The following is a 20,207-nucleotide window of genomic DNA, read 5'->3' as shown; positions in this document are numbered from 1 at the left end:
GACCACTCTAGTGTGAATGTTAGTATACTTGATGCTGTCCCAGAAGTCTTTAAATCTATTCTTATTTTTTAACCTTTTTTCCTTTTTTATGTTCAGAGCGGATGATTTCCACTACTCTTTCAGATCTCTTGTCTGTTTCTCTGTATCATCTAATCAATGGGTTTCTTCTAGTGTATTTTTATTTTGGTTATCGTATTTTTAAACTATATTTGGTTCTTCTTTATATTTCATAATCCTTTGTTAAATTTCTCACTGTCTTTATTCATTCTTCTCCTGAGTTCTGTGAATGTATTTTGATCATTACCTTGGAATCTTTAATGGGTAGATAGCTTATCTCAATTTTGTTTGGTTCTTTTTCTGAGGTATTGTCTTATTCTTTCCTTTGGAACATATTCCTCAGTCTCCTCATTTTGCCCAATTCTCTTATGTGTTAGGCAGGTCAGTTATGTTTCCTGATCTTGGAGAAATGGTCTTATATAGGAGAGTCCTAAGGAGCCCAGCAGCATGCTTCCCTCTGTTTATCAAAGCTATATGCTCTAGATGTGCCCTTACTTGGGCTGAGTCCATCCTGCTATTGTAGTGAGGCTGACTATTATGGGTGTACTGGTAGGGAAGACTGGCCTCCAGAAGAGTTAGCTGCAAGAACATGCCTTGTGCAGTGGCTGTAGGTCTTCTGGAGAGTAGGGCCAGTTCCCTGCTTGGGTTTGGGGGTTTTTTTGTTTGTTTGTTTTTGATGCATTGTAGTGTTGTTTCTGAAAGTAAATATACTTACTGATGAATGCTCAAAGAAGCATTGCCTTTAAAAATAGGCATGGAATATTGGTCTTCTAGGACTGTTATAACAAAATAACACAGATAGTTTGGCTTAAACAATAAAAATTAATTTTCTCAAAATTTTGGAGCCTAAATCTCCATGAACAGAGGTTGGCAAATTGGTTTCGGATGAAAGCTCTCTTTCTAGCTTGTAGACAGCATCTTTCTCACAGTGGCCTCTCGTGGTCTTTGCTCTGTGCTCACAAGGATTGAGAGACAGAGAGAGGAAGAGCTATCTAGTGTCTTTTCCTTCATATAAAGATAACAGTGCTGCTGGATTAGGGCCCCACTCTCATAACCTCATTTAATCTTAACCTTCCTATCTCCAAGTACAGCTATGATGAGGATTATGGCTTCGACATATGAATTTGAGAGTGGCACAGGTCAGTCCATTGCATATGACAGTTTAAGAACACATACAAACAACTACAGGCGTTAAGGCTACGGCAAAGCAGATTAAGGATCTGGCATCATCTCTGCCATGGTGCGGGTTTGATCCCCGGCCCAGTACAGTGGATTAAGGATATAGTGTTTCTGCAGCTGTGGCTCCTTGGAATCCATCCCTGGCCCAGGAAGTACCATATGCCATGGGTGTGGCAAAAAAAAAAAAAAAGCCTACAAACACTTATGCAACATTTATGATGTGCCAAATACTATTTGAAGAGCTTAGTGTTTACTTATGTATTTATGCCTCACTACAACTCTTTGGGCTAGGTACTATCACTATTTAACTGTTAAAATAACATAGTCACTAAAAAGTTAACTTGCCCCATGATAACTTAGTCACTAAAAGGTTAATGTGCCCCATGCCTGTCCTGCTTCTGAGACAGAATCCAGGTAACAGAGCCAAGATTCAAATATATTCAGGTTCCAGAGACCACACTGAACGAATCTACTAAAATCATCAGTCACGTTAAGGATGGGGCACTGAATGCCCAACTTGCTTCTCATCTTTATGAAGAAAAGGACCTCAGTATAAACTATTTCATATGGAGGCTCATTGGCTTTTATGCAGCAGCACTTTCATTCATCTGTTTGAATTGTAAGAAGAATATTAAGTCTTTCTGGGGAAAACTGTCAGCTACAAGGTGCTTTGCTTGTGTATATGCAGTGCAGATATATTTGCCCATTTGATCAACTTACAGTTATTCTCACAAGAGAGGCTAACATCAGCAGTTCATGAGCAAGAACAAGTAAGTGGAATAATTGAGAAACTGAGCTATAGAGTACACCGCTTTATTGAGCTGGCTCAGCTCTTGATGTCTAAATGGCTTATTAATGAACTCATCTGAATAATTCACTAAATATATTATGAACACTATGCAGAGGCATTTGGGAGATGTTTTAAATGGTCTGTATTAGTATTTTCCAAACCAGATGACAGTAATTCATGAATAAGGAAAAATTTGCCATTGCACTCATGTATTTTCCAAAACTGGACCTACTCAGAAATTAAACAGACAAGAGTTACTTCAGTTCTCGTCATGGCTCAGTGGTTAACGAATCCAACTAGGAACCATGAGGTTGTGGGTTCGATCCCTGGCCTTGCTCAGTGGGTTAAGGATCCAGCATTGCTGTGAACTGTGGTGTAGGTTGCAGACGCAACTCAGATCCTGCGTTGCTGTGGCTCTGGCGTAGTCTGGCGGCTACAGTTCCAATTAGACTCCTAGCCTGGGAACATCCATATGCCATGGGAGTGGCCCTAGACAAGACAAAAAGACACACACACACACACACACACACACAAAAGAGAGAGAGAGAGTTACTTCAGATGACTTCATCAACAAAATTTACTTTGGGAAGTCATTCGCATCATTGCCTTTGGAAACTAATTTCAAGCATTAAACCTTAACAGAGAAGACAGTTAGATATTTTCAATTCTTTCCAATTATCGGTACCATTAGGTTACAATTTCATCAAAACCAACACAAATTGTTTTTTGGTTTAAAATATTATCTTCATCTCAAACTCATCAACTTGACCATCCATTCATTATAAACCTAACATAAAAAGCACTTGCTGCACAATATTTTCAAGGGAAAATTTTGGTAAAATTTATCAAGCCCAGTATTAATTGTACATCATAGCTATTTTAATTTTAAAAAGATTATTTTTGTTTATATTTTAACCACTATATTCTACTTTTAATAATTAGTTTCACTCAACATTGGTATAATAAAATCTCGTTCTCAAACATGTATTTTTGAATGAAAAATAATTTGATTTTAAAAATCAGTGTTTAATAAATAAGAATAGGTACACAAGCCTACAGCAGAAACCATGGCATTGGTTTCAAATAACCCAGAACTATGAAATAGCACTTCACAACATGCTTTAAAAATCTAATATTATTTTTATTGCTCAACCAAATCAAAAAGTTATTTGCAGTATTTGAAAATGAAAGCCACACCCAGTAAAGACGAAAATTGTATCAGCAAGGTTAAAAGTTAAGAGCATACATATTTACAACTTATTACAATTGGTAGGAAAAGAGATCCAAATCCAGTGTCATATTTTTTGTGCTTTTTACACCACGGTCCACCAAAGGGCAACAAGATACCACCCTTAAAAGGTTAAACACCAGTTAAGAATGTGTTCAGTAGTACCTAACAGAAAAATCTGACACACAGTGGACTTAAATAATGAGGACATTTTTTTTTCTCAAATCACAATTATTCATTTATTTATTAAGCCAAGCTATGTAGAACAGTGTCCTTATGATTCATTAGGTTTTGCCCCCATGGTCAAAGATGGCACGATAGCCTCAGGTGTAGCACTTGTAACTCAAGAACAAAAGTAAAGAAGGCATGATGTATATTATTCAACACTGCCTGTACTCACCCCCCAGGAGAATTATGCTTGGGTTTCAGTCTCACATAGGTCACCCCAAGCTATAAAGCAAACTGAGAAAACTGAGGGAAGTGATTTTCATGGTTGGTTTACAGAAATAAACACCTAGGACTTAGGGCCTGCTGTAGTGCCCACCCCCACCAAGCAAATCAGAGGACTTTTAGCCAAGAAGTGGTAGAAGATAAACATTTGGTGGGTAACTCCCAGTGAGTTACAGTCACTGATTTTTCATTAGTCTGGACTTACAATCTATACGAGGAAGAAATATACTGCTCATAAATTCTGAAGAAACTATGATGCTGAATATGATTTCAGTCCTTATTCAGAGTCCTCTGCACCAAATCCTTGACTAATACTAGACCCCAAATGGCAGGATGATCAGATTTCCCTAATTCATCCACAGGCAAATCAATAAGTATCCACATGCTTCATATTTGTTTAGAAAATCCTCAGGTCTTCACTTTTTAAAACTCATAATGACACAGGACAGCACTAAAACTCAGTGACAGTGGAAAAAAAATCAAGAATTCTGATATAAGAGCAGCACACCTCAGCATGAATATGGTGCAGAAAGTTCTAATTTTTCCTCTATAACCTGAAGGGTATTTCACAATGGAAAAAAAAAATAGTTTAAAAGCTGGAAGTTGGGGCAGGGAGGACTCAAAAAGAGAGTTGATACACTCCTGCTATTAAAATAAAATTTACCGTGGACTTTTGAAAGTGTGAGATAAGATGGTTGGACTATTTTCTGATCCACAGGGCACTGTTTTATAATTTTGTAAGAAAAATTAAAATGGAAAAGAACTTACAATGAAGTTTCATCCCACCAGAAATACCAGAGTGTGTTAATGGAGAACAGTGGTATATGCTTTTCTACCCTGCCCTGGTCCCCTTTTGAGTGTTGGCTGCTAATAGTTCATTAGTGCACCCTTCTCTAGAGCTTTTTGCTCTGCCAGTAGAAGCAATTTGCCAAAGAGACTGAGCATCCTTCCTCACTGCTCCCTCCTACACCACCAGCAGCCTGCAGCCAGTGATCCCGCAAAGTAAAAGACAACCCCTTCTTCAAAGGAGCTGGATCAGCTCTGTCATTGTACTCCAGAGCTCCCCATGGGATCAGGCAGGAGCCAGCTTGCTGCAAACACCACATCTTTCCTAGGCTATGTGCCCTGCTCCATCCTGTGGCCTCATTCCTTCCTCAGTAAGATATCCACTTGGAAACTGACTCTGTCTCTGTGGCTTGGGAACTCTATGGTGCATGAAAGTGGGACACCCCATTCTATCTGTGGAAATATTACAAACTTGTTGGCTAGAGAGGACCAGGGAGGCCACTTTCCGTAGAAAAACGTCCTATCTGAATTTCCTCACAGTCTCTCTCTTTTTTAGGGCTGCACCCAAGGCATATAGAGGTTCCCAGGCTAAGTGTCCAATTGGAGCTGAAGCCACCAGCCTACTCCAAAGCCAGAGCAATGCAGGATCCGAGCCGCATCGGTGACCTGCACCACAGCTCATGGCAATGCTGGATCCCCGACCCACTGAGCAAGACCAGGGATCTAACCCACATCCTCATGGATATTAGTCTGGTTCGTTGACTGCTGAGGGATGATGGAAACTCCCAGTCTCTCTCTTTTTTTTTAATCTTATTATTTTTTCAAAATTAAAATATAGTTGATTGACAATGTTGTGCCAATTTCTGCTGCACAGCAAAGTGACCCAGTCATACATATGTATACATTCCCTTTCTTATAGTATCTTCCATCATGGTCTATACCAAGAGACTGGATAGAGTCCCCTGTGCTGTGCGGTAGAATCTCATTGCTTATCCAGTCTAAGTATAATAGTTTGCATCTATTAACCCCAAACTCCCCATCCATCCCTCTTCCTTCCCCCTCCCCCTTGGCAACCACAAGTCTGTTCTCCATGTCTGTGAGTCTGTTTCTGTTTTGCAGACAGGTTCATTTGCTTTACAGTCTCTTGATTGTAGCATAAACTGGTAGTGGCAGCTTCTGATGCTCTGGTTGTGTCTTTTCTCCCTTGGGTCTCAGTGGGTCACAGCTATTCATACAAGCAATCATTCTCTCTCTCAACATCTGTTCTTCAACTGCTCTCTGCTTTCTTTTAGTCCACATAGTGCTTTGACCCCCCTTAGGTTCCTCTAATGCAGGCCTTGAGCTTCCTAGATATAACTCTTCAGAGAGGAAATAGTTTGAAGATTCTGAAACTGGAAGCAAGAAACATAAGTGGTAGGGAAACCTGTTTGGTTTTTGATTTTTTTGTTTGTTTGCTTGTTTGTTTTGTTTTGTTTCATTTGCTTTTTAGGGCTGAACCTGCAGCATATGGAAGTTCCCAGGCTAGGGTCAAATTGGAGCTGCAGCTGCCAGCCTACACCACAGCCATAGCAGCACAGGATCCAAGTCATGTCTGTGACCTACACCACAGCTCATGGCAACACTGGATCCTTAACCCACTGAGTGAGGTCAGGAACCAAACCCACAGCCTCATGGATACCAGTCAGGTCTGTTACCGCTGAGCCACAATGGGAACCCTGGGAAACCTGTTATTTACCTCACTCCTACATTTTCATCTCTGAGTAAGAGAGTCATGGCATATTCCAGCTTGACTAGTTTTTCCTCTCACCCAGTCCTGATACAGGTAACTGAATGTTGGCATAAGTTCTAGATCCTTCTTGCTATGTCCCAGCAGCAGTTCTGGCAGCTTCCCCTCTCAGATAAACATACAAACCATGTTTGTGTGTGTGTGTGTGTGGTTTATATACACATGTACATACACACATATGGGTGTGTGTATACATATATTATATATATGTATGTATACACACATGCAAATATACATATTCATTCTGTAAAATTTTTTATATAAATGTCATAGTCCCCATTAAAATGTTAATTTACTTACTCTCTGGGGAAGTAGGAGGATGTATTACTTTTAATTTTATAGTAGACCACATGTAAAACATAACTTCAATATTTCTTGAATCATTTTAAAAGGCTAAAAACAATAAATCTAGTCCCTTTTATTCTCTTCTTATATCCACAATTTCATCACTTTGTTAACTTTGAAAATCTGCTAGACTTTTATTATTAAATTCAACTCCTTAATGCTACAATGCAATCCAAGAAAAGCACTTTAGAAGAATTACTACAATTTCTGGTGGTTAAAATCACTCAGTTTGTGCTGCCCTTTTCATCCCTAAGGTTCCTTAAGAAGCTGAAATGTTTATTGTGACACAAGAACCACGTTCTATAATGTCTTCCTTCACAGCAGAGTTGACTAAAAGCTTTCATTTTCCCACATGGAGGTTTCAAGGCAATAACTTTGCATAGGAAAGAAAGTTGCCATAATGTCATTTTAAGGAAAGTCAAACACACACACTGATAAAGCTGTTGACAGAAATATAAGTGAATTATGGCTTGGCAAAGCATGAAGCCATTAAAGGAAAAATGTCCTCCAAGTCATCCCCAAGGATCAGCAGATTTTATACTTGACAGCTTTTCTTTGCTTAATGGAGTTTCGATGGGAATTATAGTAGCACAGTTTGCATTAGATGATTCTTTATTTAATGTGGTGAAATATGGCTCCTAGTTAGAGAAAGCTCCAGAGAGAGACAGAGAATACGAACCACAGAGAGTCTTGCCTAGAAATGGGAATGAAATTTCACTCAAACCCCAAGAATAACACTTGCAAGTGATATTTTAGGAAGAAATACTTCCCTAAATGAAAGATTGGGTAGTTCGATGAGTTCCTACCAGTTCTAAGTTGGCGGAGTTTGGTTTTTGATTTTGCAGTTTTTCAGTAAACTATTAAGTCTATTGACTTGACACAATTTGTTGTCATAATTGGGATGTTATTTTGCTTTGTATCCAAGACACTTACATAATATCACTGACTTTAAAAGAATGAGAATTTCAAAAGACTAAATCAAAAAAGGCAACAAAATAATAACATTTACTGTATGCCTTGTTTGGCCATATGTTGTATTAAAGATTTTATTGCACAATTAATCTATTAAATAGCCCTAAGTGGCAACTGGTGCTTTTTTTTTTCCTTGGCATGAGAAACAAGCTATCTTTTAAAAAAATTATGGGAAGTCTGTAAAAGCCATTATTTTGTGTCCTAGAATGAATATGGTGGGTACTTACAGTATTCTAGTTTTATTCAGAAATGCATACCTGAGCTTATTTCAACACCTTTCCTTCCAGTAAAGTAGTTCAGAAAATCTCTGTGGTCCTGGCTTAATTTATTCAATCAAACAAAGAACAGAAAATGCTGTTTGAGTGGGACCATTGATTGAGCATACATAAAACTTTCCCATGTGCTGGGTTCAATTATACATGGTTTCATTTAAGAATGTGTCAGTGTGTGTACTTTGGGTTATAAGCACCTCGTTAAAGGTCAGCTAGTTGATGATTTTGCCACGAGCTCCAAGTTCATTGTAATGCTTTAGGCCTGAGCATCATGTGCAATACACAGACCTGCAGTCTAAAGCATCTTTGTCTTTCTGAGGCTATAAGCCATCAAGGAGGAAGCATGGATTCCTGGGTAAAAGATATCAACCAGTTTGGCTAAATTCACATGGATGGAATCCCTATGTGAGGTATGAGAAAAAAATAAAATCAACGTATCTGGAAAATGAAAATTGAACATTTGAGAGAGCCTAGAGAGATTCAGTACCGGCAGGAACGTATGCTTAACTGTAAATTAGGGCATCTGAGTGTTAGAGGATTAGAAGTCCAATCTTGGCTCTGCCACTACCTGGCTTTGTGTCTTTCAGCATTTGCTGGGTCTCAGCCTTACCTCTATAATGGCCTTGTGGAACTAGAAATTTTTATATCTTCAATTACCCCTTTTTTCCTCCCATTTTTAATTTCTTTCAAAGTTAAAAAAATGTGCTAAATTGAACACTTGGCAACATGTATGTTTCTGTGACCCAGTTTTTCAACTGAAGCTGATCATGGCACAATTTATTCCATGGCAGAGATCACTGGGGAGGTAAAAATTACAGCTGGGGTCAATTTCACTTATTAGCATAGTTAATACATGGACATGCTTGCCATTTGTGAGCTGCTTTATTCTTTCTTCTGAGCACCTGCCACACAACGTATGTACCAGTTGTATGTAATTTAGCAAGTACAATTGACCTTGAACAATGCAGGGGTTTTCGAGCCCTAATGCCCCATGCAGTCAAAAATCTATGTATAACTTTTGAATCCCCCCCAAATTAACTGATAGCTTACCTTACCTGTAACATAAGCAGTAACACATAACTTGCATATTCTGTATGGTATATGTATTATATATTGTATTCTTAGGATAAAGCCAGCTAGAGAAAAGAAAATCTTAAGAAAATCATAGGAAGAGAAAATACATTGACAGTACTGTGCTGTATTTATTGTTTCCTTAGTTGACATCATCTGTTAGTACCGACATCAATATTGTCTTATATGATTAAAAAAAATACTGTAGCTGTTATACATATTAATACCACACATTAAAAATGAAAAGATAGGAATTCCTGTTGTGGCTTCTATGCAAGCATATGATACATTCTATATATGGTATTATGTGTATAGTATAACATATGATTGCCTGGTATGGTCTATAAGCATTTGTGTGTGTAAGTTTTGGTAAATGTTAACTTTTTATAATAGATTTATGATTTTTTTTTGTCTTTTTGCCATTTATTGGGCTGCTCTCGTGGCATATGGAGTTCCCAGGCTAGGGGTCTAATCAGAGCTGTAGCCGCCGGCCTACGCCAGAGCCACAGCAACGCAGGATCCGAGCCGCATCTGCAACCTACACCACAGCTCACGGCAATGCTGGATCTTTAACCCACTGAGCAAGGCCAGGGATTGAACCCGCAACCTCATGGTTCCTAGTTGGATTCGTTAACCACTGTGCCACGACGGGAACTCCTATGAATATTTTTATAGTAGTAAATGATGAAATAGATTACTATCTACATATATTTTATGCAGTCATTACACACCTAAGTTTTTCTTCAAAAAAAAAAAAGATATATTTGCTATGAGGTTTGTCTGCAAGTTTTTCCAAATGCCTAAAAATTTCCAAAAATTTTTCCAGTGTAGTTGTTGAAAAAATTCTGCTTGTAGGTGGACATAAGCAGTTCAAGCTCTTATTGCTCAAGAGTCAACTGCACATTGTATTGTCCTGTTTTATGCTCACAGAGACTTTAATTCTCACTGCCTGGATCAACTCTCTAGTGTCCTGGATTATAATTTGGCTGTACGTTTTATTCATAACTTTGTAAATAATAAGTACTGAAATAAAGGTTTGCAACTGCTTTATGGGTAGTAAGTGCTAGGATAAATGTCAAGTATTGCCTCATTTTTTAGTGATGAATGTGCATATTAAGTCAAGTACATCCACTCCTAAGAAATTAAATATCTATGAAATTCATAAATGCTGGAATTGATAAGATCAGTTCTTCCCTGTGCCCCGCATCATCTTGAGTGCTTTACAGGTGTAATCTCATCATTCCCACAACAACCTGGTGAGGTCAGTGCCATCCCGACCCTCATTTCTCAGGGAGCTTCAGTAACTTGCCAAAATCCATACCGCTGGAAAATGGCAGAGCTGGCAATCAAACCAAAGCGATCTAAAACCAGAGCTCACTGTATAATCCTGAGAATGAGAACTATTTGGCTGACTCTAAGTTAACCAGTGAAAAACAGAAGAAACGATGTTTTGATAGACATTTTTCCAGAGCAAGGTCCACTACAGCGTGTGGTCCAATTCCATCCCCCCATCATTTTTGAAATAAAGCCATACTCATCGGTGTTTACCTTGTATTGGATGATTCTGCACCACAGTGTCACAGGGGGGCAGAAGAGTCTATGGTCCCTAAAGGCCCGAAAGAGTCACTATCTGACCCTTTACAGAAAAATTTGCAGATCTTGGTCAAGAGAAATCTTAGGCTCTTCTGGAATAATCAACCCTCTTTTTTCCCCTCTTCCTGTGATTTCATAATAAAAAGATGTCACAAATAATATGTATCCAAACCCATTCTGTGCATCTTGGGAATCAAGGCACATGACATCATTTTTGCCTTTTTTTTTTAATCTTCCAAGCCATTTTATTACCTATTTCCTTTTTCCTCAATCATTTTTTAAAAATTAACTTTGTTCACATTTATTCTATTTTTATCTCTATGATTAATATTACAGCCTCTATTTTACTTTATTATTAAAACCGTTTTCATATTTTATTGTTAACATATATCGGTAAGTAAGTGGCCTTCCTTTTTTTCTGTTTCTTTTTTTTTTTTTTTTTAGGGCCGCACCCATGGCATATGGAGGTTCCCAGGCTGGGGTTGAATCGGAGCTGTAGCTGCTGGCCTATACCATAGCCACAGCATCTTTTTAACTCTCTCTCTTTTTTTAAATTTGTTTTTCTTTTTCCTCTTTTTTTTTTTTTAGGGCCAGCGGCCCTTGTGGCATATGGAGATTCCCTGGGTTAGGGGTCAAATCGGAGCTGCAGCTGCCCGCTTACACCACAGCCACAGCAACATCAAATCTGAGCTACGTTTGTGACCTACACTGCAGCTCACAGCAACAACGGATCCTTTAACCCACTGAGTGAGGCCAGGGATCAAATCCACATCCTCATGGATACTAGTCAGATTCTTAACCCACTGAGCCACAATGGGAACTCCTAAGCAGCCCTGTGTTTATCTTCTTGTGCTGATCCTGAATCAGCATGCTCTCAGATCCATTCCTCCTCCTTTTGCCTTTGCTCCTGTCGCAGAGGATCTGATCTCTGTAGGATGTATTTCACAGGCTCCTCCAACCCTGGCATCCAGAAGGTTTAGCTGATGGGTAGCCTCTGGGAGAAGGGGAGATACAGAAAAGCCAGGGTGTTTCTCCCACTCCTTGTATCTCCTTCATGGTCTCTTGTGGTTCCAGCTTCCTGGTTGGTAGGGAGGGTGGAGAGAATGGGTCTACAGCACTAGGGTTCAAATAACACCCTTTCCCCCTCTTAAGAAGTTCCAGGCCTCCTTCATGGCTAATTTCTGGTCTGCCTCATCACTCCATTTGGCCTTGTCACCCTTCCATCTCTTGTGCAACCATCTCCCTGCATTTGATTCATTACACCTTTACTCATAAGGCTTTTTTTTGGGGGGGGGGGCTTGACATTAATCTATATCATTCTGCTTTGTATAATCTTAAGACATAGACTAAACTCAACATTTTGTTAATACTATCATGATTGTCAAACATGACCTTACTGAAGAAAGCCTGTAAGAATGAATTATTCAAATCCTTTACATGTGACATATGTTCCAAAAAAGATACTGCCAGAGCAGTCCTGCAAAGTGAGCTTTCATGGAACAATAACAAAAAAATGACAAATCTTTACTAACTTTGAACTCTGTTTATATGCAGTGGATTGCCAAATGACACAGCAAGATATGAACTCAATCTCACATTAGGTACGGTACATTTCAAGTTAGCAGAAAATATTTCAAAATTTTTGTCTTGCAATGTAAATTATTACTGGAAAGTTCACAATGAAATGTGGTGCATGGGATTAAAGAAAAAAATTTCTCTGCCATTTCCTCATGCTTAAGCTAAAGGCTTAGTAAGCACTCAGCACAAAGACAGTAAGAAGATCTCTCTTAAGCCCCTGCTCTCCCACGGCTGGAAATCAGACATGGCTTGAAATGTGATACAACGTGAAAACAAATGATGGCCACTAGACCTTTCCAGGTTTAGAGGCAGAATCCATTCTTCTGTCTAAACTTATATCACATTTAGTAGGTGACACAGTTTTTTACATGCTTGATAAAAGGTGGTGTTTTTTCATTTTTTTTTTAATTTCAAAAATGTTGAGATATACATCATAGGACATGGAAACCTCCCTGAAAGAATGCTTATATGAATTTATGGCACCTTTTTATATTAGAAAGAGCGACTAGTGTTAGAAAAAAAATTTTAGGGAGTTCCCGTTGTGGCTCAGTGGAAACAAATCTGACTAGTAACCATGAAGATGCAGGTTTGATCCCTGGCCTCGCTCATTGGGTTGCACCAGTGAGCTGTGGTATAGGTTGCAGACGTGGCTTGGATCTGGCATTGATGTGGCTGTGGTGTAGGCTGGTGGCTACAGCTCTGATTTGACTCCTAGCCTGGAAATCTCTTTCTGAAAAAAGAAAGAAAGAAAAAAAGTTTTGATTTCTCTCCATGCCCAAATTAGCAGAATGGCAATAATGTTTTGGGTGGGCTGAAGAGTCTCTAAATTTCTTTTCTTCTCTCTTTTTTTTTTCTTTTCGTCTTTTTAGGGACACACCCTCGGCATGTGGAGCTTCCCAGGCCAGGGGTTGAATCAGAGCTACAGCTACAGGCCTACACCACAGCCACAGCAATGCCAGATCTGAGTCGAGTCTGCAACATACGCCACAGCTCACGGCAACATGGGATCCTTAACCCACTGAGCGAGACCAGGAGATTGAGCCCATGTCCTCATGGATATCAGTCGGGTTCATTATTGCTAAGCCACAATGCAAACTCCTAAATTTCTTATTCTTTTCTTCCTCTACTCTGAATTGTGCAAATTCTCTTTAATCTCATTCCAAGTATGTTTTGGAATACCATGGCAAAGGTATGGGTTTTGGAATCAGGGACCTCCAGAGCCAGGTCCCAGATTTCCCACCTCCGACCTAGGAACATTGCTTTCTTCTGAGTCTCCATTTGCTCACATGTGAAGTCTGGAATACTCTCTCTTCCACATGATTTTGTTAGGACAAAACAACTTTAATAAAAATATGTGAAGTTCCTCCAAATTATGGGATCTCATCATATCTTAGCTCCCTCCACTTTCCTCCTAACTGTTTCCTCCTGGCCAACTGCAGTACTTTACATAAGAGCCAAGAAATATCATAGATACGATTATCTTCATTCACTTTCCCTCATTTAGGCTTGGATTGCCTCTTTCTAAATTCATCCACCTGAAGAATGAGAGAAAAATACAAAGCAATAGGCAAATTTGCATTTCTGTCTGATGTAAGTTTATTCTAGGAGTAACTCAGTGTCTCTCTCCAGCTGATGCGACCTTATTTACTGTAATTCAGAAGGGCTATGGAACTCTCCCTCATTTCTTTTTCTCTCCTCCAGTCCATGGGAGCCTCTCTTTACCCCTGTGACCCCAAGACCACACAGCACAGGAGGGAAGGCATGACCAGATGTGGAGAGAAAAAGAAAGAGATGTTGGCAGGAAATGTGTAAACATGGCTTCTGAGCATCCTGATAGTTTCTGCTCCTGAAGACCTCTAGGATGGTCCCTTGTCCAGGAAGGCCATTTAACCAGAGCAAGTAACTAGGTCGTCACAGGTGCTGCTCCCGTGATTCCATCAGAATAAGACACATATTGTCAATGATAAGACAGCTCCCTCTTGGAGATACCAAAGCCTCAAATCAAAAGGCAAATCGAGAACTTTCAGCTGTCAAGAGAAGGTATAGCTTTCCTCAGGAGGAAGAGTCGATATTTAGAAGACATATTCATTTCCCTGCATTTTTTCAGTTGTGACAGTAATATCCTACTCCAGATTGGTTATTCATGGAAGTCCCTAAACTTCAGGGAAGCACAGGCAGGACCCTTTCCAACACGCTTGTGCTGCCCCAGGGTTGTAAGTTTACAAGTCAGCTCTGGGGAGGAAGGGTGAGGGTTTTCTCCTGGTACACTTGCCACACATCTCTTATTTTTGTGGGCAGAGGTGTCATGGAGAGTCCCACTTTTCTACCACTTAGATGTAGTAGTGTCTTTTTCAACCAACATGTTAAATTTTCTACTGTATTCTTTAATGGGCTGTCGAATCAAGCACTTTTTAAACTCTATGTTTTTAATGTTAAGGCAAGAAAGAGCAGGACCAGAGAAAAGGGGAAGGGGTTGGGGGGAAGTGTTAGGGAAAGTGTTCTGTGTTCTTACTTCCAGGGAGGGTAACAGGCCTTGAGGTTTTTATAACAGAGACTTTCCCTGGTAGGACATTCAACTTTGTGGCTTAAAGAAAAAATAAAGTTGGTAACAGTACTAGAAAATATAGAATACATCAGAAGGATTCAGGAAATTGAAAACAAATTTTCTAACCCCCTGGCATAAAACTGACCCACTTCCTACACCCCTAGGACTGGGAAGGTCTTAACATCTGCTAGTTTCACTATAGGTGAGTACCTGAATCTACTCCAAAATCAATGCCTCTGAGGGGTGAGGATTAGAGGAAAAGAGGGATGGAGCTTCCTGCCAGGACACACTTCAGAACTGCAGCCCCTGGGCCAAGGCCAGAAAATCCAGAGGGAACACTGATTTATGACCTCTCTCTCTTTGGACATGGAATCCAGGAAGGAGTCTTTGCTACATCCTGGAGCCCTGGTGATGGACAGACTGGGAATGTCTGATTAGCTGGTCTTGGGGCACCTAATCAAGGATAGCAATGGCAGAGAGGGATGGAAGAACATCAAGGCTTTTTCCTGCCGGAGAGAGAAATCACACGAAACTTCCTTTTGGGTTATATAGGCCCCTCGAGTTCCTCAGCATTCCAGAATGGGAAAACAAGTAAAGTGTATTATAGTTTAATGTGAAAATATACAGGGCCATAACTCGTACCCTGGCCATTGTGGAATATTGACTAAGTATATTAATCAATCTCATTGGCCATTAGTAAGTTTTGTCCAGCTTTCACCAGAAAAGTAAATTAAAAGCTCTTTTCATCCATAACATCACTCACTCGTGCTGTCAGACTACATAGTTACTTGGAAGGGATGGTGAACTTGAATTACTCCCCAAAAGACTCTTTCCAAATTATGCCACTTTTTCTCTGTATTGGATAGCTCAACTCTCTTTCCACCCCATTTACGAAACTCTGCATAACTGTTTCAGGTTTGCAACCAAACTGCCACATCATATCACAGAAATATCATTTGTTTTAATTGTGGCTATACAATTTGCAATTATGTTTTAATTTGACTTGATGCGTTCCCATTTGATTGTTGTATGGCCGTGTCATGCATGTGGCTCAGTAGTTTTTCTTGGCAGACCCATCAGAGGTAAAGGCCAAATGAGTATTTTTTTTTTCTGCTGAGTCTTATGTAGATTTCCATTTTTTAAATTATGTAAGCAATGCAGTGAAAAAGCAAGATACTCAGAATCCATTCAGAGAACAATGACATTCTTTTTATTTTGTTTTATTTTATTTTATTTTTTGCTTTTTAGGGCCGTACCTACAGCATATGGAAGCTCCGAGGCTAGGGGTTGAATTGGAGCTGCAGCTGCCCACCACAGCCACAGCCATAGCAACCCATGATCCAAGCCGTGTCTGCAACCTATGCTGCAGCTTGCAGCAACACCAGATCCTTAACCCACTGAGCAAGGCCAGGGATTGAACCTACAACCTCATAGATACTAGTCAGGTTCATTACCACTGAGCCACAATAGGAACTCCTCAAAAAGCAATGATATTCTGGAGTTCCCGTTGTGGCGCAGTGGTTAACGAATCCGACTAGGAACCATGAGGTTGTGGGTTCGATCCCTGGCCTTGCTCAGTGGGTTAAGGATCTGGCGTTGCCGTGAGCTGTGGTGTAGGTTGCAGATGCAGCTTGGATCCCACGTTGCTGTGGCTCTGGCGTAGGCCAGCCGCTGCAGCTCTGATTAGACCCCTAGGCTGGGAACCTCCATGTGCTGTGGGAGCGGCCCCAGAGCAGGCAAAAAGACAAAAACAAAAAACAAAAAAAAAGAAACAAAAAAAACCAATGATATTCTTTTTCTGTAGTAGTCCATTCAAACTTGACAGGTTCTTCTGAATCTGGAAGAAATCTCAGTCAGATTCCACACAATCGTTCAAACAGCTTTACTGAAGAATGATTGACATAGAATAAACTGCATACATTTAAAGTAATCAATTTTATTAGTTACAGTGCAGAAGATACAAGAAGGCACTCTCAAACTCATTCTCACAAGCAAGTTTAGTGAATCACTTCCAAAAGTTGCATCATGCCCTATTTTATTCCTTCCTAATTCTTCGTTCTACCCTTAACTCTTTATCTACAAGCAACTACAGATCTGCTTATGTTTTTAAATTAGTTTTAATTTTATATAGTATTCTATAAATGGACTCATGTAGCATGTAATCTTTCAAGTCTTGTGTCTTTCACTCAGCATAATTATTTTGAGATTCATTCATGTTGTAACATGTTTCAATAATTCATTCTTTTTTATGGCTGAGTAGTATTTAATTGTATGGATAAAGCACGTTTGCAAATCCAGTCACATGTTGAGGGGCATTAGTGCTGTTTTTAGTTTTTCACTATTACCAATAAAGCTATTATGAACATTCATGTACAAGACTTTGAACGCATGTATCTTTTGTTGCTTTGTGTTAAGCAAAGATTTCTTTTTTCTTTTTTTTTGTCTTTTTTTTTTTGCTATTTCTTTGGGCCGCTCCCGCGGCATATGGAGGTTCCCAGGCTAGGGGTTGAATCGGAGCCGTAGCCACCGGCCTATGCCAGAGCCACAGCAACGCGGGATCCAAGCCGCGTTTGCAACCTACACCACAGCTCACGGTAACGCCAGATCGTTAACCCACTGAGCAAGGGCAGGGACCGAACCCGCAACCTCATGGTTCCTAGTCGGATTCGTTAACCACTGCGCCATGATGGGAACTCCAAAGATTTCTTATATACAAAATTAAATGCATAATCCATAAAAGAATGATTCTTAAACATCTACTCTTGCAAATTACCGTAAAGAGAATGTAAAAACAAGCCAACAATGAGAAGAAAATATTTGTAATTCATACATAGGATGAAGGACCAATACAAAGAATATATATTTTTTAGATATCAAAACTCAATAATAAGAAAACAATCAAAATAAAAATTGGACAAATATGTAAACAGATACTTCACCAAGGTTGACATATGGATAACAAATAAGCATATGAAAAGATGCTTAACATTATTTGTTATTAAGGATGCTTAAATTAAAACCACAAAAAGATACTAGTACACACATATTTCAATAACTAAAATTAAAAAGGCTGACCATACCAAGTATTTCAGAGATTGTAGAAGAATGGAAACTTTCACACACCACTGGAAAAAATTTAACATGGTTATAACTACTTTGGAAAATAGGTTAGCACTTTCTTAAAATGTTGAACATATACTTCCCATATGGTTACCATAATTCCACTCTTGGTATTTGCTTGTGAGCAATGAAAGTATACCCATAATATTTTTCATCACTCTCAGGTAATAAAAGTTCCTCTAGCCATATATAGTCACCAAAAATAGTAATTTTAATAAGTGATATTTCCACTTTCAGGTAGTAATCAGAACTCCAAACTATAGTTGAAGTTCAAGTTTCCTCTTTCCCTGAGCTCAGGCTTATCTGATGTTGGTGCTTGAAGAGACAAAGGGTTAAGAGACTGAATTCTAATTCTTCTAATCAAACCTTTCATCCCAGCACTACTAACTGAGATTTCTGTCTCATCCAGGGTCTTGGCTGGCCAGGGAGAAGAAAAACAGATTAGGATCTTAATGTGATAGTGTCAAGGTAATCTGATTTTTCTGGATGTTTTAAGGGTTCAGAATTGACATTTTCCCTTTTAAGAGTCTTTGTGGGTATTCTGAAGAAATCACTTACCTATTGCCTCCATCTGCTGAAATGTCTTCTGGCAGATTCTTGACAAGGGTGTTGCCCTTTCTTCCTGGACACCTGTGATCCCAACAGTTTTGGGAACACAGCTATCAGGCCCCTATAGACAAGTCTCCTGGGCAGGATGTTAAATGGCTGTAAAGCAGCTTTCTCTACACATTGCTCATAGTTTAACCGTGAAATATGCTTATATGTGGTTTACTTTAAGTGACTCTGTAAGTCCTAGTTATCATGAAATGGCCATCTTTGCTCAGAACTAGTTGTCGTCTCACCAAAGAATGGATCAAACATAAATTTTCTGTGAGTTCCTGTTGTGACTCAGCAGCTTAAGAACCCAACTAGTATCCGTGGGGATGCAGTTTCCATTCCTGGCCTCACTCAGTAGGTTAAGGATCCAGCATTGCAATGAGCTGTGGCATTGAGATGCAGCTCAGATCCCACATTGCTGTAGCTGTGGTGTAGGCTCATAGCTATAGCTCCGATTCAACTCCTGGACTGGGAAATTCCAAATGCTGTGGGTGGGACCTTAAAAAGACAAAAAAAAAAAAAAAGTTTTCTGTAGCCCTTGAACTCCCTAGACACAATTCAAGTTCTCCAAGGGCTTCAGGTGAAAGGAATGTGCCATTAATCTTTCCTCTATAGCGACTGAGACCAGGACTCTTCATACCTTTTTTAAATATACAGACATTGGAGTATGAAGAAACACTCTTTCAGATTTCCAAACAACCAGAACCTCAGCAACTTCAAGTCTTTTACACATAGAAAATGCATGAAGAGCTAGACGTCACAAGACTAATTTGGAAGACATGTCTTTACAACCCTGCTTCACTAAGTTCATGTCATGCCTTGGGAGGCAAGTGCATCCTAGAGAAAAGAAACCCTCTCCAGACCAGAAACAGAGATGAAGTTCCAGAATAAGGAAGCCAACTGATGGCACAGCTCTCAAAAGAAGTGATTTCCATGAATCTGGAGCTGACCCTGCACTAAACCAGTGTGAAATCTTTTTTTTAAAAAAGAAAAATCCCAAGCAATTGAGAACCTCAAAATGTCTGAGAAAATCCAACACCATGGGTCATTAATGAAAAATATAATGTACAATGTCTAATGTACAAATAAGAAACAGAGATTTTAGAATGATCTGAAAAGGACTTTCAAATAAATAATCTATATCTTCAGAGAAAGACAGGAGCAAATTCATCTACCACAAGTAACAAGAATGCACACTGACAAAGGAGGAATTAAATAGAAAAGGAAGATGTAACTATTAAAACATTTCATTAAATACGCAGATAAATATTAGTTGAACATGACTAAAGAACAAATTAATAACTCATAAAGAGTAATTTTCTCACATTATATTTTAAAAGGATGAGTAGGAAAAGTGAATAGATAAGAGGCAAATAGAAGAGACTAAGAATATTTGATACCCATACAAGAAGGAAATAAGGAGTATTAGAAATAATGGATAAGATAAATGTGTGAAAAGTAAATGGGTGTAAAATAAGATCAGATCACTTTAACCTGAGTGAGTACTCTGAGTAGTAAAGTATGTTTGCAACATGTGAACTTCAGAGCTATTTTAGGTGCAAAAGCTGAATAGACAGAAAGAAGAAATGCAGTGGCTACACTATGGGGGAAAATGTTCTTAAGCAAAATGCCTACTGCTCTGCCACAGAGATGCTGGGTCTCACTAATTAGAATGAATTAGTATTGGTAGGGCTCCCATGAAATGGATTGAAGACTGGCTGACATGTAATCAACAAAGAGAAATGATAAATGGTGGTGTGCTGAGTTGAATTGAGGTGATTAATAGAATCTATGGAAGTCTAGGCGGGCTTTTGTTTGGGTTAATATTTTCCTGAATG

The sequence above is a fragment of the Phacochoerus africanus genome, chromosome 10 (genome assembly GCF_016906955.1).
Source record: "Phacochoerus africanus isolate WHEZ1 chromosome 10, ROS_Pafr_v1, whole genome shotgun sequence".
Taxonomy (NCBI): domain Eukaryota; kingdom Metazoa; phylum Chordata; class Mammalia; order Artiodactyla; family Suidae; genus Phacochoerus; species Phacochoerus africanus.
This window is presented reverse-complemented; position numbering follows the sequence as displayed.